This window comes from Microtus oregoni, unplaced genomic scaffold, assembly GCF_018167655.1.
Source record: "Microtus oregoni isolate MIOR12 unplaced genomic scaffold, Mior012 000050F_ref0000143, whole genome shotgun sequence".
Taxonomy (NCBI): domain Eukaryota; kingdom Metazoa; phylum Chordata; class Mammalia; order Rodentia; family Cricetidae; genus Microtus; species Microtus oregoni.
In genome coordinates this window covers 8,877,735-8,901,347 of record NW_024543256.1, presented here as the reverse complement: position 1 = coordinate 8,901,347, position 23,613 = coordinate 8,877,735, and the positions used below count along the sequence as shown (strand labels likewise).

General features: G+C 40.9%; 1 pseudogene; it reads left to right on the top strand.

The window, feature by feature from the left end:
• The first annotated feature begins 16,954 nt into the window (after positions 1–16,954).
• On the top strand, positions 16,955–22,030 carry LOC121437101 (annotated as a pseudogene).
• Positions 22,031–23,613: the final 1,583 nt, after the last annotated feature.

Here is a 23,613-nt window from a genome sequence, read left to right as displayed (position 1 = left end):
ACATGGTTCTCTAGAACTCAGATGGTTCCGAGCTATCATGTGGGTGCTGGTTACTGAACCTGGGTCTTCTGAGAAAGCAGTAGGTACTCTTAATCACTAAGCCATCTCTCTAGCTCTATGTTTACTTTTTATGTGTATGTGTTGGTGTGAGGCTTCCATGGCATATTTGCGGAGGCCAGAGGACAGCTTGCAGGAGTTGTTTTTCCTCTTCTACCATGCGGGCTTCAACAGTGGAGCTCAAGTCAGCAGACTTGGTGGTGACTGCCTTTACCTAAGCCATCTCACAGACCGGTCTTACTCTGCTAGAAAGGTAAGAAACAGGGGCTGGAGAGATGATTCAGTGGTTAAGAGTATTGCCTGCTCTTCCAAAGGTCCTGACTTCAATTCCCGGCAACCACATGGTGGCTCACAACAATCTGTAATGACGTCTGGTGCCCTCTTCTGGCCTGCAAACATACACACAGACAGAATATTGTATAATAAATAAATAAATAAATATTAAAAAAAGAAAGGTGAGAACTGGAGTGCATCAAAAACTGACTATCTGATGTAATGATTCTCAATCAAGATGCTACTTCTAGGGCTAGAGAGGTGGCTCAGTGGTTAAGAGCAGTGATGTTCTTCCAGTAGGACCTGAGTTCAATTCCCAGCATCTATATGGCAGCTCACAACTGTTTGTAATCCAGCTCTGTGTGGTTTGACATCCTTAAACAGATATACATGCAGGTAAAACACCAACGCATATTTTAAAAAATGAATCATTAAAAAGATGCTATTTCTATCATTTTGTCTATTAGTTGTAAATAATTTTTTGCATGGTATACTAAATGTTCTAATAAGTATTTTTTTAAAGGAGGGTGGCCAGAGAGATGGCTCAGAAGTTAGGTGCACTGGCTGTTCTTCTAGAGGACCAAGACTCAATTCCCAACTCCCAAATGGTGATTCAAAACCACACTAAACAGCAGTCTCAGGGGCTCTGACACCCTCTTTTGGCTTCGACCAGGGCCAGACATGTACATGGAGCACAGTCATACATGTAGAGAAAACACCCACATACATTAAATAAATAAATAAATAAAATGTAAGTTAAAAAAGAGGAAGTGGTAAAAAACAAATTAAAAATATAATTACCTAAAATTTCAACTATTTGATATATCTCCCACAAATGAAATCGATATCTAAAAGAGGCTACCTCCATGTTTGTTGCAGAGCTACTCAGAATAGTTATGATACAAAATCAAGCTAAGCAGCCATCAAAGGATATATGAGTAAAAATGTGATAAATATAGGTCAAGCATTATTATTCAAGGATGAAAAAGGATTTTGTTCGAGGCCAGCCTGATGGTCTACAGAGGTAGTTCCGGGACAGCCAGGGCTACACAAAAAAACCCTCTTGATGTGGGATGTTCTTCTGTATACTGCGAATATGTGTTGCTTTTATTAGTCGATGAATAAAGCTTCTTTGGCCTATGGCAGGGCAAAATTTAGCTAAGAAAGTCATACTGAAAACAGGGAAAAAGAAGGTGGCGTCAAGAGGGACATCAGCAGCCACCAGAGGAGTAAGATGCCAGAGCATTACCGGTAAGCCACAGGGTATGTGGCTGTATCCAGATTATTAGAAATGGGATAATTAATATGTAGAGTCGCCAGTAAGAAGCCTGAGCCATCAGTCAAACAGTTATAATTAATATTAAGCCTCCGAATGATTATTTCCTAAACAGTTGTGTGGACCAGCAAGTAGGAGAGAAACCGGCCCAGTGGGACTGGACAGTACAGAGATACCTCCAGTTACACTCTCTCTCAAAAAAATAAGAAAGAAAGAAAGAAAGAAAGAAAGAAAGAAAGAAAGAAAAGAAAGATTGATTTTACTCAAGTAGGAAGGTTGTGACACTCGTCTTAAATCCCAGCACTCAGAGGCAGAGGTAGATGGATCTCTGAGAGTGCAAGGCCAGCCTGATCTACAAAATGAGTTCCAGGACAGCCAGGCAGGGCTACCAGAGAAACCCTGTCTGGCAATACCAAGAAGAGAAGAAAAGGAGGAAAGAAGGAAAAAATGGAAGGAAGGAAGGAAGGAAGGAAGGAAGGAAGGAAGGAAGGAAGGAAGGAATCCTACTTGGGTTCTTTGTTCATTAGGACCACAAAAGACTCAGTAGAGGAACAGAAAGTGTAGAATGAATTTATTAGGACGGCTTACAGGATGTGGTCCAGCTAGGCCAACAGTGACTCCCTATGAATGTAAAGTCCAAGAATCCAGTAGTTGCTCAGTCCATGAGGCTGGATGTCTCAGCTACTCTTCAGTATACACTAGAATTCTGTAGGCTCTATGCCAGTGAATAATGGATTTGCTAGCAAGGTGAGAGCAAGCAGACAAAGAGAACAAGCTTCCTTTTGCCATGTCCTTTATACAGGCTGCCAGCAGAAGCTGTGGCCCAGATTAAAAGCGGATCTTCCCACCTCAGAAGATCTGGATAAAAGGTATTTCTTCCCATTTCAAAAGATCCAAATAAAAAGTGAGCCTTCACCCACTACAAATAATTAAGAAAACCGTCTCTCCAGTGTACCCAGCCAAAGCCATCGTAAACATCGTAACCAAAATAATCCTGAGTGAAAAGAACGAAGCTGGTAACATTACACTAAGTTCAAAATACTGCTGTACATAGCTATGGTAAGCAAAACAGCACAACAATCTCATTAAAATAGGAAGGTGGAGAGTTGAAAAACAAGCCTATATATTTACATTCAATAAAATTCAGAACAAAAAAATGTGACGGTTGCAGGACAAGGAAAAAAACTGTTTAATAAATGGAAAGCAGGATCCATACAAAGAAGAATGAAATGATGTTAAAAATAGGTTAAATACTTGAGTGTAAAGCCTGAAATTATAAAATTGTTATAAAAAATAGGCCAGGAAGGATATTATATGACGTCATTCTGGTTAAGGACTCTTTTAGACAAAATCCCCCAAATCACAAGAAATAAAAGCAAAAATAATCAAAAGATATTGTGTTGTCTAAAAAGCTGTTATATCACAAAAATATCAACAGAGTGAAAAGACGATATATATAGGATGGCAGAAAATAACTTCAAATTATACATCAAACAAAGGGTTAATATTCAGAATATATGAGGAATTCAAACTACTAATAGCCAAAGTGATTTCATTGAATTTGTTGATTAGCTTGGGGAATACTTGAAATCTTAGTAACAAGCTATTTTGATCCACAGTCATGCAGTATTTCTAAAATGTATTCATGAAACTGGAGACGTGTCTCAGCAATAGATTATTTGCCTAAAATTTATTCACTACCGCTTTTGTTTCCTTCAGGGAAATTGTATGGTCTTCTTCATATTGATTTGACACATTTCTTTTTTTAGCTATAATCCCAGATATTTTATAGTTTTTTGTTAAGATTGTGAAAGGTGGCTTTTTGTATGTTATCTTCTCCCATTTTTTTTTTTTTGGAAAAAATATTTTAATGTTTTTAGAAAAATTCTGCTTGCTTCTTATGAAAAAGAAATGCAGTGCAATGTAACAGCAGAATTAAAGAGAAAACAGTCCTTGGAATCTAACGATGTAAAATAACTCTCAAGCACGTGTCAGGCTTCTCAGGCACATGATGTGTGGCTTTTGTTTTGTTTTGTTTTGTTTTGTTTGAGGCAGGGCCTCAGTATACAGCCCTGGCTGGCCTGAAACTCACTATGTAGACCAGGCTGGCTTTGAAATCAAAGAGACCTGCCTGATGTGTTTAGGTTATATGCAAATAATACATTATCTTACATAAGGTACATTAGGATTCACAGATTTGAATATCTGTGGGAGCGTCCTGGAGCTTTTATGTCCCTACAGACTGCATATGCCTGCATATGTGTTCTTGTACGTGTAATGGCATACATATACCTGTTTCTTTTCATTTCTTTCACATTTTCATGTCCAGTCAATATTATTATCTCCAGGCATTATATGTTCATAATTCAATTTCTAGTCGCATAGTTGGTTTTGTGTGGTGTTTCTGATTTATTATTTCTGAAGCTTCTTTCTGTGTTTCGGCAGTACTGGAACATTTGTTACTTCTGGAAAGGAGTTTTTCAGTTTGATTCTTTGGTCCACTAGCTTTCTGCTCACCTAATTCTGTGATTTTTACATCTCATCTTTGATCTATTGCTTTAAGTCCACATTCATCTCAAATTGCTCTATAGCTCACAGTACTGCTGGACATTTCCATCTGCTCTTCGGGGTATTTTCTTCTTCCTTAGACTCATTGTTTTTGACCTGTTAAATCGAATCCAGAGCTTCAGAGAGGTGAGAGCAAAGCCAGACCTTCCACTCTGGATTCTTTCTGTTTCTAGACTGGACCTTTCTGAAGACGCCCGTGGGATGTGCTGCTCTTGGTTTCTTTGTTGCTATTGAACTCCACTCCCCTCCACTCCTGGGGTATTTTTGCTTTGTCTTGGGGCTTTATTGCTGTTCTTCGTTTCCCCAGCCCCATTCCCCCACCCCTGCCTTTTTTATTTATTTTGTTTTGTTTTGTTTTGTTTTTAATTTATTTATTTATTAAGGATTTCTGCCTCGTCCCCACAACCGCTTCCCATTTCCCTCCCCCTTCCCCGATCAAGTCCCCCCCCCTCATCTGCTCGAAGAGCAATCAGGGTTCCCTGACCTGTGGGAAGCCCAAGGACTGCCCACCTCTATCAAGGTCTCGTAAGGTGAGCATTCAAACTGCCTAGGCTCCCACAAAGCCAGTACGTGCAGTAGGATCAAAAACCCACTGCAATTGTTCTTGAATTCTCAGTATTCCTCATTGTCCGCTATGTTCAGCTAGTCCGGATTATCCCATGCTTTTTCAGACCTAGGCCAGCTGGCCTTGGTGAGATCCCAATAGAACATCCCCATTGTCTTAGTGTGTGGGTGCACCCCTCGTGGTCCTGAGTTCCTTAAGAGGATCTCTGAGATGGCCTTTTCCCCCTATTCTCACACAAAAGCTACTTGTAGTATATTTTCTAGCTGTTTATGGCTGGTATATGCTATGCTTTCTAAATTGTGATGTTGTATGGAACCTTACAAACAAGTCTTTATTATTAGTTCTAAGAGTTTTCCAGGCATGATGGTGCATTCATTTAATTCCAGCACTTGAGGGTGGAGGCAGAAAGATCAAGTGTTCAAAGCCTTCCTCAGCTACATAGTGAATTGCAGCCTGGGATACAAAAAACCCTGTCTCAAAACATAAAAAATAAAGGTTTGTCAACTGACTCTCTGATTTTCTTAAGAGACATTATATTGTATAGTACATTTCCTTTTTGACATTTTATTTCAGTCATAGTCCTTAGGGTCAGACATAGCCTTTTACATACTTTATTCTGTTCATTTATTACTTTTTTCTTATTGCATGGAACAAAGCCTCTAGGAAAATGTTGAATAGTAAAGAGATTATAGACATCTGTATAATCAATCTAAATTCTGATTATAATGGGAGTGCTTTGAATAGTTCATCCTCAAGTATGATTCTGTATATCTCTTATGCTAATTATTTGCCAAGTTAAGGACATTTTCTCTGTTCCAGGAACGCTAAGAGATCATTCTCAGTAATGGATGCTTAAGGCTGTCAAGATAACTTAAAGGGTAAAGATGCTTGCTGCCAAACCTGATGATCTGAGTTTAAGGCCTGGGATCTATATGATGGAAGAAGAGAAATGACTTGGCCCATTTTCCCTCTGACTTCCAAAGGCATAGACATACGCATTCACACACATGTACAAAAAAATGGTAATTTTGTTGTTGTTGTTGTTGTTGTTGTTGTTGTTAAGATTTTTGGCCCCATAAGCCTCTCCGCCAACACAATAATCCAAATCAGACCAAATTAGCAGCACCCCACGTTTAATGGATGCCAGCGCTCCCAAATGCCCCCACACACCCCGGAAAACACGGAGAGGGGGAAGGAGAACTGGAATGACCATGTGTTCATTCTCTGGAGGGCAGTTTAATTAGCCTATGAGAGTGGTCCTGACCCTCCCTGGGGAGGGGTCGCCTTTTGGCAGGCTTTCTCGGAGGTGGAGTTTGAAATGAAACAACTCCCAGGGAAGGGGGCTGGACATGGAATTTTCCACTCAGAATTCCAAAATGGTTGCCAGGAGCTGGGGTGAAGCCCCCAACCAAACATTCCAGATTCTTTGGATAAAGGGGTGCCAGGTAGCCGAGGTGAGACTTTCAACCAAACATTTATTTTAAAGAATGGGGATGCCTAGCCAGGCTGTGGTGGTGCACACCTTTAAACCCAGTACTTGGGAGGCAGAGGCAGGCAGATCTCAGTAGGTTTGAGGCCAGCCTCGTCTACAAAACAACTTCCAGGACCGTCAGGGTGACACAGAGAAACCCTGTTCTGGAAAAACAAAAAGAAGCAAACAAAAAGAAAGAATGGTGATGCCTAATTTCAAGAAATTTTATGGTACATATTGTGGTGGTCCTATTTTTAAATGATTTTAATCTTATGCATTATAATCTTACCACACTTGAATTACCTATATAAACCTCACATGCTAATGATTATTGTTAACATCCTATTGTTAGGAATTTTTCCTAACGCAAGCTCTCTGCCAACACAAAAATCACAATCAAGCAAAATCACAAGAAGCCAAATTAAGACATATCCAGGTTTAATGGGGTTCCTCCACTCTCAGGTGGCCCGCAGAGGAAACCAGGAGGCCGCAAACTCAACGGGGGGGGGGGGGCATGGGACAGGGACGGGACACCACATGATCCTCTTTTGGGAGTTCAATTTAATACCCTGTGGGAGTGGTCCTGACGGGAAAAACAGGACCTGGCATGCTGGGATTTGGAGTCTAGACCAATACAACTCTCAGGCCTGGGGCTGGGAGCTACACTCGCAACTTAACACCTACTAGATTTCAATTTGCTAAAACTTAGTTTCTTATTTTGTCAGGTATTCACTGACAAAATCAGTTTATACCTTTTTTGTTTATTTTTTGATTTTGTTTGTTTGTTTGTTTGTTTGTTTGAGACAGTTTCTTTGTGTAACAGGCTGTCCTGGAACTCACTCTGTAGACCAGGCTGGCCTTGAACTCACAGAGATCCGCCTGTCTCTGCCTCCAGAGTGCTCAGATTAAAGACATGCCCAGCAGTTTATACATTTCTTTTTGGTGTACTATACTTTTCCAATGTGGATGTCATCCACAATGAATTAGCTGGAATTTTATTCTATGGTCTATAAATAGTTTATATAGCAATGAATTTTTTTTGACACCTTGCAAGTTGGAAAAGCTAACCTAGAAGAGAAGTTTGGAGTCATCTGCAGCTTCCAGGCTGCACTCAAGTGCCCTGTGAGTCTTCTGAAATTCAAGGAGACTGTCGTGGGGATTCCCTACTGTCAATTCTTGCATTCCAACTGCAAATTCCTGTCCTCTGTGCTGCTGTGAGCTGCCCATTAACAATGAATGACACACTTATGAAGGGGCAAGGCTGGGAAGCAGAAGCAATGGCAGCATGTGGTAAACCTCCATAGAGCCACGTGCTCATGAGAGCTCATCCTTAAGACATCTTCCTTTTGCACCTCGAATCTTCGTTGTTTGGTAGGATGTTCCTTAATGTTTATTTTAGTGTTCAAATTTTTAACTTTTTTTTAGATTATTTTATTGTTTATTTGCGCGCGCACGTGTGTGTGTGTGTGTGTGTGTTTGCATGTACATGCAGGTGCCTGACAAGACCAAAAGCGGGCTTAAAGCTAAAGTTCAGTGGATAGTGAATCAGCCACGTGGATGCTGGGAACTGAACTTCAGTCCTTCCTAAGAGCAGCAGTAGGCACTCTCAACCACTGAGCAATTTCTCTAGCCCCAATGGTTTTGTTTTTACTATTTAAGCCAATTTTTTTTTTTTGGTTTTTTGAGACAGGGTTTCTCTGCAGCTTTGGTGCCTGCCCCAGAACTAGTTCTTGTAGACCAGGCTGGCCTCGAACTCACAGAGATCTGCCTGCCTCTGCCTCTCGAGTGCTGGGATTAAAGGCCTGCGCCACAACCGCCCGGCTTAAGCCAATTTTTTATTTTAATGTTTTCATAATATATGATTCATTTTTGTCTGAAATTTCAAGTTGGTAAAAAAAAACTTGTGATTTTTAGCCAGGTATGATGGAGTACACCTTTAAATCCCACCACTCTTGAAGCAGAGGCTGGTCTCTGAGAGTTTGGCACCAGTCTGGTCTACCTAGTAAGTTCTAAGACAGCCAGGGTTGCATTGGAGACTGTGTCTTAGTTAGGGTTTCTTATTGCTGTGAAGAGATGCCATGACCACACCAACTCTTTTAAAGAAAACATGTAATTGGGTCTGGCTTACGGTTTCAGAGGTTCAGTCCATTAACATTAAGATGGGAAACATGGCAATGTGCAGGCAAAGGCGGTACTAGCTACACGTTGACCATAAGGCAACAGGAAACCGACTGACTGTCACACTGAGGGAAGCTGAAGAGAAAAGGAGACCTCAAAGCCGGCCTCCAAAGTGACACACTTCCTCCAACAAGACCACACCTCCTAATAGTGCCACTCCCTTTGGGGGGACATTTTCTTTCAAACCACCACAGAGACCCTGTCTCAAAATTCAAATTGTATTTTTTCAACTGTCTTCCATGTAGATATGAAATTATAGTCTCTAATGTTTATTTTCTCCTTTTTTCCTTAGTCCCAGTTGCCAAAATTTCTCAAACTCAGTCAATATTAGTCAATAGTACTATGATTGTATTTTCTCTATTTTCATTTTATCTTTCTTATGTCCTCCTTTCTGTTTTCTTGAAATTCCCTTTATTTCTTTTCTACTATAGCCATGATTTAAGTGCTAATTATACTCATTTATTTTAAATTGTCCTTGTTTTCAAGTACATATGTGAGTGTGGAAACAACTCCTGGTAACTATAACACCCTCTCACAGGTATCACCAGCTGCCTTTCTTACTGGGTAGTGTTTGCGTGTGTGCTGAGGCCTAATTTTATTTCATTGTATTATGTCACTGTCCCCTCAAAACATTAATTATGCAGCAAACAGATATGGTGGTGTGTGCCTGTGATTCCCACTCAGAGGCAGAAGTGTGTCAAGTTGTAGGTCAGCTTGAGTTATATAAAGAGCTTAATCTCAAGGCCAGCCTGAGTAAATATAATATGATCTAACCATCAAAAAAGTCTTCCAGTGTTTATGACATCCTTCAATTTCATTATCGTTCCAAAATTTATCTCCTGTTTATCTATGCATCACTTAATTCCTTTCTCCAGGACATTAGCTTCTTGGAAACAGGGACATTGTCTCTTCTCCACCATCACATTTTCAGTGCCTAAAGCAGGGCCTGGAATATAATAGGCACCCAACAAATCATTCTTGAATGAATAAATTATGAACAATGAATGTGACGCTTCAGATTATTGGGTTTTTTTCTTAGAAATTGGAGAGATTTCATTGTTGAATGAGGCTGTTCTTGCACACACACAAGATTTATACCAAATACATTTGTAAAAAATATCTTCTGCTGTATACAGAGTTGTTACTACTGGAGAGACTAGCCAAATTCCCTATAATTTCTGGATTATTGGATGGTGAACTGCATTAAGCTTTTCAACAAAGATTGTAGATATGACACTTTTCTTGGTATTCCTTCTTATCCATGGACTCCACATTCATAGATTCAACTTTGTTCAGACAGAAGGACAATAATGTGACTCTAATGAACATATATAGATGTTTTCTAGCCACTGTTCCCTAAACTGTAATACAACATAACTATCTACATAGCTTTTACAATACTATTAAGTATTATAAGTAATCTAAAACTTAAAGTAGACGGGATCATTCACATATATTACATACACATATTTTATATGATAGAAATTGAACACCTGAAGATTTTGATGTCTTCACAGGGATCGTGAACCTTAATGGATACCAAAGATTGGCTATATATAATGTCTTCAACTCAATATTTTGAAACTATATTGTTAATTACGTAAAAGACTATGTGTTAGGTGGAAATTTTCAATAAAAAATAAAACCTTTCTAAAATGAAAAAAGTAACTTAATAATGTGTGATTCTCACCTAAAAAAGACTATGTGTTATTTTTCTAAGTTACATAACCATATTTATTAACATTATATATTATCGTTTCCCATTTTAGACCTTTCTATCTGAAACTACTTCATCATATAGGCCACTATTGATAAGGTGGCATCTGTTTTCTTTTCATTTTCTTTCCATTTTCTTAGCTACTACAATGTATAGATGGAATTTGGATTCTATGTTTAATACAATTTGGGTCTATCTCTTTTTAAGTGAATTTAGCCAATCCTTGCTGTGGTTCGTAGGCATCACACCTGGGTAGGATATTGGTTACTCCCGTCCTTGGCAGCTTGCATAGCACCTTTTGGTACTATGGAAGCTAGTCCTTGGGGAGGAGATTTCAGGTCAGATCTAGCTCAGATCTTATGAGTCCTGTGTCTGATGTCTCTAGCGGTAGAGGCTTAACTGTCCATCTCTGGCAGGCGAGCAAGGGCAACAGCAACAGCCTATATTAATTTGAGAGTCTCTTTAATTTCCCTGACCAAAAGCTTAAAAAGACATTTCTCCTGTTTGGTGCTGGAGTTTTATTAGATGCTCTTGGAGGAAGCACTGTCAGTCCAAGTGGCATAACTTCTTAAAAGTTAGTTATATATACACATATGTTTACACATGTTATATCTAATTTTGGGCAAATATAAAATACATTCCCTTAAAATGTTTCCAAACAGCCATAGTGTTATTTATCCCTTCTCTCACCTCTCTTACCAGCTAAAGCACCCCTCTCTATTTTTCCCTTTTCTCCCTTCATATCTCTTATATCCTGCTATTCCTCTCTCGTCCCCCTCCTCACCACACCCCTGCATAATCCTTTTTCTAAACGTCCCTGTTTTCTTCCGTTATTCCAGATTTTATACTCATATCTGAAAATGTGGAGCTAGGAGCCTCAGATAATAGAGAACATGTGATGTTTGTCTTTCTAGATCCGGGTTACCTCATTCAACACTGTCTTTTCTGATTCCATACATTTACCTGAAATTTTCATTTCTCTTTATACCTGAATAGTATTCCATGGTACATAGGTTGGAGGACATTTCGATTGCTTTCGTTTCCTGGGTATTGTGAATAGAAGAGCAATGCCCATTGCTGGCAAGTACCTGTGGAGTAGGACGCTGCCTTGTTTGGGAATATGCCAAGAAATGGTATAGCTGGGTCACAAGGAAGATTCATTTTTAGCTTTTAAGAATTCTCCACACTGATTACCATTGTGGCCGGACCAATTTGCAATCCCACCAACAGTAAAGGAGGGTTCTATTTCCCCCCACAACCCCACCAACATTTGCTAGTTGTTTTGTTATTCTTAGCCATCCTGACTGAGGTAAAGATGAAATTTCAAAGTTGTTTTAATTTGCACTTCCCTGATAGCTAGGAATGATGAACATTTCTGAGGCATTTCCTGGCCATTTTTATTTCATGTCTTTTCTCTAGTGCATATTTTAACATCTTGTCAAATGTCAGATGACTATAGTCACATATACTCATGTTTGGGTCTTCTGTTTTGCTTCATTGGTTTGTCTGTCTGTTTTTGTGCCAGTACCATACCCAAAGCAATTTTTAAAATGATATTGAGGGTCAGCCATGGTTGCATATACCTTTAATCTCAGCAATTGGGAGGCAGAGATTGGTGGAGCACTGAGTTCGAGGCCAACATAATCTACACAGTGAGTTCCATGACAGCCAGGGCTATGTAGAGAGATACTGTCTCAAATAAATGACATCCAAAGGCACAGTTTTATCTGAGAGAAAATTTTTTTATATTTTCTAAAATGTTGAACTGAGCAAAAGTGAGACTGAACCATGCAAAAGCAGTACATTCTCAGTGGAAAATAGTTTTGTTAAAGAAAAACCATCAAGCAGTTGTGTGTTTTCCCAGATGGAGTCATATTTCAGGTAACCCAAAAGTCCAGGCAGTGATGGGGATATTTTCCTTCTCATTTAGAAGAGTGTTGATTAGTAAAAATATGAGAATGATCAGATTCAAAAGTTACCAGCTCGTGATAGCCCTCAATGAAATGATTGATACAGACAAGGATATCTGATAGATGTTTAAAGCATCAGATGCTACCCAAGAAGGAGGACCATAGCTTCACAAAAGAGGAGTTATATACTGTATTAGTCAAGATTCTCTAGAGGAATAGAAGCCAGTAGTTGTTCAACCCATGAGGCTGGATGTCTCAGCTGGTCTTCAGTATACACAGTATACACCAGAATTCCAAAGAAGTAGGCTCTGATGCCATTGAAGGAATGGACTTGATAGCAAGGCGAAAGCAAGGAGCCGGGGAGGGGTGGGAGAGGAGAGAGAGCTGCTTTCTTCCATGTCTTTTATATAGGCTTTCAGCAGAAGGTGTGGTCCAGATTAAAGTGGGATCTTCCCACCTCAAAAGATCTGGAATAAAGGTATACCTTCCCACTTCAAAGATCCAAATTACAAATAGGTAAATTACAATAGGTAATGTGCCAAGTTGTAGCTTCCCAAGCCAGATGAGGGACAGTAGAGCGCTGACCATACACCAGACATCTCTCAGAGAGCACGGCAGGAGTGGGACTGCTCCCTACCCAAAGTAGGCTTGGGCCAACTCAACTCCATAGGGACAAAGGCCATGTCATGATAAAGTCCGTGAAGCTTCTTTTTGTCGCCTGCCCCCCCCCAAAAAAACTGGCTTCTCAGAAGTCATGTGACCAGCAGTCTGCTAATCTGACTGGTAAGCTTGGAGAGTCCCTGTCCAGGCTGCAGCACTTCCTCCGCCCACATCCTCTCCAGCTATAGAAGCTAGCCCTGCCATTTCAATAAACTAGCTGCCCCAAAAACAGTCTCCCAGGTCTCCTCGCCGGAAACCCTGCTCCCCAACTCTTCTGCAGCCTGGGGCATCCAGTGCACAACCTCTGATCCTGGCCAGGGGACCCACACCAAGTCATTTGGGTTTTAAACAATTCCAGATGTAGTCAAGCTGACAACCAAGGATAGCCATCACAATCACCAACAATGTATCACGCTGTAATTTAGCAGGGTCTAATTTCTTTAAAAGTTTAGATTTATTAATTTGTGTTTAATAATGTTTTGCCTGAAAGTATGTGTGTGCACCACATGCATGAATAATGCTCATATAAGTCGAAAGAGAGAGAGAGAGAGAGAGAGAGAGAGAGAGAGAGAGAATTGAAGACTCTGAAACTGGAGCTACTGGTGGTTGTGAGCCACTGTGTGGAAACTGGAAACAGAACCTAGGTCCTCTGCAAGAACAACAAGTGCTGTTCTCTTTCCAACTTCTTTTTTTTTAAGATTTATTTATTTATTATGTGTACATCATTCCTTCCTTGTGTGCCCGCATGCCAGAAGGGGGCGCCAAGTGGCTGTGAGCCACCATGTTTTGAACTCAGGACCTCTAGAAGAGTAGTCAGTGCTCTTAACCACTGAGCCATCTCTCCAGCCCTCTCTTTCCAACTTCTTAAGACATGTTTTGAAGGCTTACTCCCTAGCTAACCTTGTCTTCAAATTGGGTTTATTGAGGTATAGCTTTCCCAAGCCTTAAAATTCATTTTAATAGTAACATTCTATGAGCTTTTGTTTTGTATATTTGACTTATAGTTTGGGGTCTTTGGTTTCTGTTTTTGAGACATACTTTCACCATGTAGCCCATGGACACAGCTGGTGATATTCCAGCCACAGCCTCCAGAGAGCTAGGATTACAAGCATTCACCTCCACATCTAAGTTATGCGAATACTGACAACTGTATAAAGTCATGTAACTCCTACCACAACCAGGATACACAATAATTTAATCACCCCCACAAAGTTCCTTCATGTCGTCACATGGAGTCAATCCTATCTCCCCAACCTGGAAACTAGTGGTCTGAATTTTGATGTTTTCAAAATATCATATAAATGATGCCCGTCATTTAAGACCCGTGTTTCATTCAATATTATGCTTTTGAGTTGCATTCACATTAGGGACTGATTGAATAGATTAATTTGTCTTTATTATATATGTATAGATAGCAAATTTTGCCAATTCATTATCAGTTAATGGACACTTGGATCTTTTCCAGGTTTAGCCAATTACCAACAAAGCTATTAAGCATATTTGCATACAAGTCTTTGAATTCATTTATATTTTCATTTCTGGTGTGTAAATTACATAAGATTTGGATTGTTAGGCAATGAAAAGGATGTATTTAATCCTAATTTAAAAGCTGCTTTTAACATGTCTTACAATCTTCCATTCCCATCAGAATTATACAAGAGTTTTGCTTTATCCAATCTTATTTTGCACTGGGATTTATTATTATTGTTGAGACTGGGTCTCAAGTAACCCAAGTTGGCCTCCATCTCCTCATGTACCTGAGGATAAACCTGAATTTCTGAGCTTCCTGCCTCCAAGTCATCGTCCTGGGTTTACAGGCAGGGACCAGCACACCTGGTGCAGGCATCGCTGAAGGGGACAGAAGCAAGCAGGGCTCTGCATATGCTAGGCAAGTGCTATCGCAGCTCAACTCCATCCTCAGGCCCTGTTCATTTAGATATTGTGCACATGGGTCCTTCATTAACTCTGCCGCTTTACAAGTATCTTACCCAAGCCTATGGTTTTGTTTTTCATTTTCTTAATAGTATCTTGAGAAGAAGATTTTAATTTGGATAAATCCAGTTTATTGGATATTCATGGCTTAGGCTCTCTGCGTCATTTGTCATTTAAGCTTTTACATTTAGGTTGGTGACACATTTTGAGTTAATTTTCATCTCCACATCTCTGTCCCCACCACGAATTTGTTGAAACAATTTTTCTTCTCTTGCTGCTGAGTTATCTTGATGCCTTTATTGAAAATCAGTTGACCAAATGTGTGGATCTAATTCTGTACTTTTTATTCTGGCTTATTGATCTGTATGCCTATCTCGTCCGTCCTCCAAACCACATTCTTCATGCCTGTGCTTTACAGTAAGTCTCAAAAGCAGATCCTGTGAGTTCTTCAATCTTGTTCTTTCCCTATATGCTTTTGGCTATTCAAGGCTATCTTAGAATGAGCCTGTCAATTTCTACCCCCCCCCACACACACAAAAAAAAGGCCTGCTTGAATTTCATATCCCACAAATTTTCTTATGTTATGATTTTACTTATCACTCAGCTCAAACTGTTTTCAAATATCTATTTTATTTCTTCTTTGAATAGTACACTATTTAGAAATATACTTCTTGGGGCTCAAAGGTTAAGAGCAAACCAGAAGACCCAGGTTTGCTTCCCAGCACCCACCTGGCGGCTCACAGCTATCTATAACTCCAGTCCCAGGGGATTCTGCTGCCCTCTTCTGCCCTCTTTGTGTACCAAGTGTGTATGTGGTACACAAACATACAACAGAGGCAAAACACGCCATAGAAAACTAAAATAAAAATATACCTCTTAATTTCAAAAGATACAGTGAGTTCTAGTTTTTTGCTTAATTTCTAACTTTTTTCATGATGGTCAGAGAATATACTCTGAGCTATTTTAATCTTTGCAGTTTGTTGAGACTTGTTTTACATTCTTTGTGCGGTTAATTTTGTAGATTCTTTTTTCATTTTTAAAATTTACTTTTAAAGTGTAGACTTGTGTATTCATTAGTCATATTAACATGATGAGTTATGCTAGTCAAGAATTTTATATTCTCACTAATTTTGTCTTATTATTTTGCCAATGGTGAATTTTTATTCCCCATTATATTTAGGCAATAAATCACCATACAGCAATAATAGCGAATAAATTACATCCTCATGCAACCAGATAGATGATTAATGAACTGATAATGTTGAATGGGAAAAAGGCAGACACAAAGGGTACTTTCTGGATGAGTCTATTTAAGTAAAATTCAAAAAACAGACAAAATTTACCTATGTTTTCATAAGTCCCAACAATGAGTGCACCTGGCTGGGGAAGAGGACCTCTGTGTGGTGTATAGGATGCTAGTATTGTTGTCTTTCCTAGTTTGGTCTCTAGCCGGACAAATGTGTTTATTTTGAGGCGAGATATCAAGGTGTATATTTATAACTTGTGTACTTTTAGTGACGTTCTAAACGTCATTCCAGACATAGTAACACATGCCTATAATCCTAGCCCCAGGGGCTGAGGCTGGAGTTGCCCTCTGAAGCCAGACTAAGATGGAACCGGGTTTTCTTTTCTTTCTTTCTTTTTTTCTTTCTTTCTCTTTCTTCCTTCCTTTTTTCCCTTTTTCTTTTTGCCCTATCTCAACCTATTTTAATCCACCCACCACTAGGTGTCAGCAAATCCCAGAAAAGGGTAGGCTCCTGGGTCTTTTTATTCCTGCATCTTTCCTGCATCATTCTTAGGTGTCAGCAAATCCCAGAAAGGGGTAGGCTCCTAGGTGTTTGTTTATTTCTGCCTCTTTTTGTTTTTGTGGATTTTCCGAGAGTTCTACAAAGCACCTGTGTCATTTCAATCTCGGAGGAGAGGGGGATGAAATAATACCACACATAGTAAGAGAGATCCTTATCCATTTCTCATTGTCATAAAACAAAATAATACCACTCATGATCATTACCAAGTTGTCATCAGGTATCTTGACTCTATAAGCCTAGTGTCATTCCCAAAGAGAAAAACTGGTCCTCATAGTCCCTGAGACTCAGTTTCTACATCTTTAAAGAGATGGCGACAGTATTATCCTTTAGAGAGTTCACTGAATGCATACTTCCATCACACATGTACAAAGGGCTAGAATCCGTCCATTTAATCCCCAGCCTGCTAAAGAGGTGCACAAGGAATGCAAGAGTCCCTTAAGCAAGCAGGGCAAAATGCGGTTTTCCAAAAGCCCAGAGCACTTGGGAGATGGGGCGCCAAACATAACCTGAATCCGTGTGTTCAAGTGTCTTGAATGCTCATGGGGAAAATTTTGGAGTCCCTTGTTAGGTAGGAGATTTCCTCTGAGAGTGTTTATGCAATGATGGCAGAGTTAGCTTCAGAGAAACTGCCCTGGGAAATTACGGGTTAGAAAGCCTTACAGAGATCATGGTACTAGGGAGACAGCGGGTGGACTCACACATTCTCTCCAGGGAAAATCTACTCTCTGCTGTGACTAAAACAACAAGGAAGAGAATGGGGAGGGCGAGAGGAGGACAAGAGGAAGGAGGAGGGGCAGAGGGAGACAGAGTTAAATCAGACCAATGATATATAGCGGTCTCTGCAAATAGAAGGATTTCTGAGCTGTATGGATTGCAGGCCAAGGGTAAAGGTCTGCTCTTGGAAAAGATTCCTTAAGACACTAGCAGCATGGCCAGTTAGCAATCGAAAAATAGTGTCTTCCGGACCCAAGGGTCTGGAAGGTTCTATAATAAAATTTGGGGGAAGTGAACACAGGCTGTTTGCACTGGATGTGACTTGAGTGTGCACAAGCAGAGGAGCAGGCCACAAAGAAGCTGGCCGTGGTGGCCTGGGCTAGGAGGCTAGTCCATAAAGAGCTTTCGGCTACTTCTTGGTTGGTTTCTTCTATAACCAGAATGTGATGTGACCTCAATCCATAACGTTCAGCAAGAAAGAAATATAGATCGGCTAATTTTCTTCCATTTCTTTGCTTTGATGACACAGCTTGAAACTGCGTGTTAAAACGATCTTTTTAAAAATATTTTCCCAGTATCTAATAACAACATTGTAACTTAATAGAGCTAGGTCGCCCCAGTCTGATGGAGGAAGGTCATTGGCTAATAAAGGAACTGCCCTGGCCCATTTTATTGGTTAGAAGATAGGTGGGAGGAGAAAACAGAACAGGATACTGGGAGGAAGAGGAAGTGAGGTCAGAGACTCCACAGCTCTGCTCTCTCGGGAGCAGACGCCTCAGCAGAGACGCCATGCCCCGCTCCCGGGATGAAGCTCCGACCCAGGATGGACTAGGCTAGAATCTTCCCGGTAAGACCGGTTCTCAAAGATTATTAGAGATGGGTTGATCGGGATGTGAGAATTAGCCTGTAAGTGCTAGAGCTAAAGGGCCAAGCAGTGCTTAAAAGAATACAGTGTCTGTGTAATTATTTTGGGGCATAAGCTAGCCATGTGGACGGCCGGGTGTGGGGGACGCAGCCCTGCCGCCCCATATTACTACACCAGTCTTCTCTTCTTTTTTTTTTATTGAATTAAAAATTTCCACCTCCTCCCCTCCTCTCATTTCCCTCCTCCTCCCCCCACTCCCCCTCTCCTTCCCTCTCCAGTCCTAAGAGCAGTCAGGGTTCCCTGCCCTGTGGGAAGTCCAGGGTCCTCCCCCCTCCATCCAGGTCTAGGAAGGTGAGCATACAAACAGACTAGACTCCCACAAAGTCAGTACATGCAGTAGGATCAAATCCCAGTGCCACTGTCCTTGGCTTCTCATCAGCCCTCCTTGTCAACCACATTCAGAGAGTCCGGTTTTATCCCATGCTCCATCAGTCCCAGTCCAGCTGGCCTTGGTAAGCTCCCAATAGATCAGCCCCACTGTCTCAGTGGGTGGATGCACCCCTCGCGGTCCTGACTTCCTTGCTCATGTTCCCCCTCCTTCTGTTCCTCATTTGGACCTTAGCAGCTCAGTCCAGTGCTCCAGTGTGGGTCTCTATCTCTATCTCCATCCATCGCCTGATGAAGGTTCTATGGTGATATGCAAAATATTCATCAGTATGGCTATAGGATAGGGCCATTTCAGGCTCCCTCTCCTCAGCTGCCCAAGGATCTAGCTGGGGACATCTCCATGGACACCTGGGAACACCTCTAGAGCCAAGTCTCTTGCCAACCCTAAAATGGCTCCCTTAATTAAGATATATACTTCTCTACTCCCATATCCACTCCTCCTCCATCCCAACCATCCCATTCCCCCAAGCTCTCCCCATCCTCCCCTTCTCACTTTTTTCTCCCCATTTCCCCTTACCCCCACCCTATCCCGACCCCCAAGTCTAGCCATAAATAAAGGACATTTAGCCTATAATATGAGATCCTAGAGAAGCTAAATAAGAAGGTGAACCCAAAGAAAAACATAAAGTTATCCTCCTGATATTGGAAGGAGACAAGATTGCCAGGCAAAAATCGTCTTCTCTTCTCAAGAGGTAACTGAAGCTTGAGAAGGGCAATGGCACATGGGCATCTCCCCCTGTGTTTTCCCCTGAGATCCAACCCCGTCTGAGAACAGGTAGCGGGTGGAAGCATTCGGGAAGCAGAGGCAGATAGGAGTTCGAGGCAAGCCTGGAGCACCTAATGGGGATCTGTCTCAAAACAATCAGCCAGGCATAGTGGTGCATGCCTTTCATTCCAGTCTTCAGGAGGCAGAGGCAGGTGAAGTTCTGTGAGTCTGAGGCCAGCCTGGTCTACAGAAGGAGTTCCAGGACCACACTGCAGCGGAATGAAACCCTGATACATAATGAAACAAACGTTCTGTCTGGCAGAGGACGTGACTTCAGGGTGCTGATCTAACACCTGAGAGGCTTTCCAACATCTCCAATAGCCAAATACACTTTGTAGCATCTTCCATTTTTCATTTTGGTTCTATGGATTGATTCATGCATGCTAGACAAGTACAGACTGCATCATCATTTCCTGTTGGTCTTTTTAATTCATTTTTTAACAAAACTGATGAAGTAGCAAGTTTCCTTATGACATTTATATGAATACTTTTGTTTTTGTTGATCTTTGTTTCCCACGCACTCACACACATCCCCGACCCTGCTCTCTTCCTATTCCTGTTCCCAGACCCCACTTCTGCTTTTCCGTTGCAGGTGAACTTGGGCCTTCTTTCCTCTCCTCCTCAATTCTCCCTAGGCCCCCCTTCTCTTTCCACCATCCCCTTTCTTTTTTCATGACAGACAGGCACGCACACACACATAAAAATTACAATCCAAGTTCTACATATTAGAGAAAATAGGGTTTTGTCCTTAATCTTCTTTGGGATTGGAGGTGGCACACAGAGTTTCTCTATGTAGCCCTGGCTGGCCTGGAACTCACTACGTAGGTCAGACTGTCCTTGAACTCACAGACATTCTCCTGCCTTCACTTCCAGACTGCTGAGATGAAAGATGTGTGCCACTATGTCCAGCCCAGATGTAATAATTTCCAGCTCCATTCACTTTACTGAAAAGCATCATAATTTTATTTTTATTTATAACTGTATAAAATTCTGCTGTGTATACATATCAACTTACATGTGATTTTTTTTCCTCATAATCCACTTTTTGTTTCTTTGTCTTTAAACCATGTGGGGGGGTCTATGCGTGGATTTGTGCACATGTTCCTATAGGTATCTGTGGTGGCCGGAGGACTTAGATCCTGGATCTGGACTGTGGGCCATTCACGCAGTGTGCGTGTGTGGAGCCGAACTCTGATCTTCTGGGAGAGCAGTATGTGCTCTTAAATTCTAAACCATCTCTCCAGGCTCCCTTTTCTGTTTCCTGAAGCTGTCCGTGTTGATAATATCATAGAAAACACTGGGAACAGCATGCCTTAGTTCCCAGCATGGCATCTATGTATCATATTTAATAAGTGTCATTCGATGCCTTTTAATTCAATGTCAGGAACAAATCGTTGAAGACTAGTAACACTGAGAGCGGCAAAATTCACATACATTTCAAATGAACATAGAAAACTATGTGTTCAATCGGATCATAAAATCTATACATTTTTCCTATTCATTTAAATGCTGTCAAGCTTTATGAGCAGAATGTCTTTGTTACAAATTACAAAAGACTTCTCCGCCCAGCTTAGTCTGAAGTACCAGCTACCTTTACCTGAACAAGGCCTGCACATGAAGAAGATCATAGCAGATTTAAATAGAGCATTAGGTTCCATTAAGAAAACAGATCTAAGTCCTGTGCTCCCTTCGGCACCACATATACTAAAACTGAAGCAACACTGAGAAGATTAGCATGGCCGCCATGCATAGACACTATGCAAATTTGCTATGCATTCCGTTTTAAAAAAAATTTGGAGCAAATTTTCACTGTGTACCCTTCACTCTCTTGGAATTCACTGTGTAGAAGCAGGCTGGCCTTGAACTCACAGAGATTCGCATGAAGTCCTTCTGGATTAGCTTGTGAAATACAGGGTGAATCCTGACCCTATTATGAGAATGACTAGGAAACTATATGAAAAACAAAAAGTTGTTGAAATTCAAGGAACGAGGAATAGAATCCCACTTTTCTCATCCTCTACCAACTTTCCTCTTTCGCAGAAAATACGAGACAGAACTGAAGTAAGGACCCTGTCAGGTCCAGTGACGGTGATGAAGACTCTAATAGAGCCCAAGCCTGTGAAGGGAGACCCACCTCAGGGCTGAGCAAAGATGGTGGTGACATTCAAGCAGGGAAGGTCACAGCCAAAGCTGGCCTCAGGCTGGAGTAAGTGAGACTGAATGGACACATGGATGTTCAGAATGGGGACCTCGGCAGACATTACCTAAAGAATCTACCAGAGGGCCCGAAAGAACTGCCAGGAAAGGGGCAGAAACCTCTCAGCACTTTCCTGTAGATGGTGCCGTGATTTCAGAGAGAACTCCCATGGCTGAAACTCTACTGCCTTCTAGTAACAGGGTCTCAGTTGTGTGTGTGTGGTGGGGGGGGGGGGGACAGGAAATTTCAAGCAAGCGGTTGCAATGCTGTCTGTCCCTGAATTCTCATACACAACCAGAAGGAAGACAAAGGAACCATTGAGGAGAGCTGAAGGAGGAGAAAACAAGACAAAGGAAAGAAGTGCAGAAGTGGATATTCTGCTCCCCTGTGAAGCATCTATGCCACCAGGGATTCATGCTCGCTGACTGCAGACCTACCACCTACCAAAGGGGCTGCAAAACAGCCGCTCTAACTTCAGCCGCAGATGTCAGCAAGGTGGGGAAATCATTCTCATCTAAACATGTCCCTAAGTATTTCCTCCCTTGGCGGCTGTCAGGTCAGAAAGGACAGAGAAGGGATGTTCCATTGCCCGGTGGATAAAAGTGTTGTTGTTTGTTTGTTCTTAAAGAAGTGGGGTTTTTTGTTTGTTTGTTTGTTTCATTTTAAGCCTATCAAGCTGTGGAAAGTAACCAAGGAAATCCCTTCTCTAATTTTCTTCAAGATGCTAAAATATCTGGCTAGAAAAATTATTTCGGCACCTTCAACTTGACCTGCTCTTTTTAGTAACTGTGTAGGAAAACATATGTGTTCCCTTACTGGCTGAAGAACTGAAATTGTGGTTTTACCTGGATAAAGTTAGTGTGGCATTGAAAAGCAAACGGGATGCCTCGGTGGACTTCATTTCAACAGTTTGTCCTTTGGAGAGCACGTTGTGACTCGTGAGCGACCGTCTCTAGCTCTGGAGCTTCTCTGGAGGTTTTATACATTGCTCCGTGTACTTGCAAAATAAGGCAAAACATGGTGACGTAATGCAAAGCTGCACATCCAAGACTTGGAATTCTTACAGAAAAGATTGATGGCGTATTCTCTGCTGAGGAAAGATGTTACAGATGTGAATGAAGTGCAGTCGGTCACGTGGTTACGTTTCCTGGACCACAGCTGCTCTGTTGTTCATGGAAGGAACAGCTGTACGCGCTTCTGTTACCCGTGACAACGGCGGTATTGCTGCTGTAGCCCTGGCATACTATGTCCTAAAATGGTTCTCATATAATGAAGTCCTACTTCATGAAGACCCACTTAAGTACACTAGATTTTTAGCAGGGATCTCTAAAACATAGACCTGTCTTAGAGAATTATAGCTGGCTGTCCAGATTTGAGAGCACTATTAACCAGCTTTAAGATTGTCTTTGGAATTTTATATTTTTATTTACAGTAAGGGATTTATACCCTTTCAATAATCTTATTATCAAAATGTTTTGATAAATAAGTGTGAGGTGAGCTTGTTTAGAAGTTAGAAACTAAACCCGGGTCCTCTGTTCCACTTGGACTCCTTATTGCATCATCTCCTAGCAATATAAATATCCCTCAATATATGTATTAATTTTTTGTTTTGGGTTGGGAAGTTGTGTTGAGATTTTTGTTTGTTTTAACCATATGCTTTCTGATGTGATTTGATTTTAAAAATAACAAATATTTGCTTTTGAATCACACACACACACACACACACACAAAATCCTGTCTTTTAATTAAGGACAATGACGATAGCTGTCACCTGGTGGTCAAAATAAAAATTGCAGTTCTGAAAGGCTCAGATCCTGAAATGGGGAAAAGGAGGGGCTTAGACTTCTGACTGAAGCCAGATCTTTCTAGAATTTACAATCCACTGCTAGCGGTGCTCTAAACACAAGATTTTCTACAGCCTCTAAGCCCCAAACTAGATTTTTGCTTTTTATCTGAACCGAAGAGAAAACTGCACGATTCTGTTAGAAGAAGTTTGAGACAGACAATACACCCAAAGATAAACCACCAAAATAATGGTTTTAATCTAAATATTCTTTGTTCAACAAGTCAATATATTATGTACACACTTCCAAAATATAATAAATGTCCAAAACTTTTGTCAGTTGGGCTACGTTTTTATTTTTACATTTTAAAATCATTTTTACATTTATTATTTATTTATTCTCTCTCTCTCTCTCTCTGTGTGTGT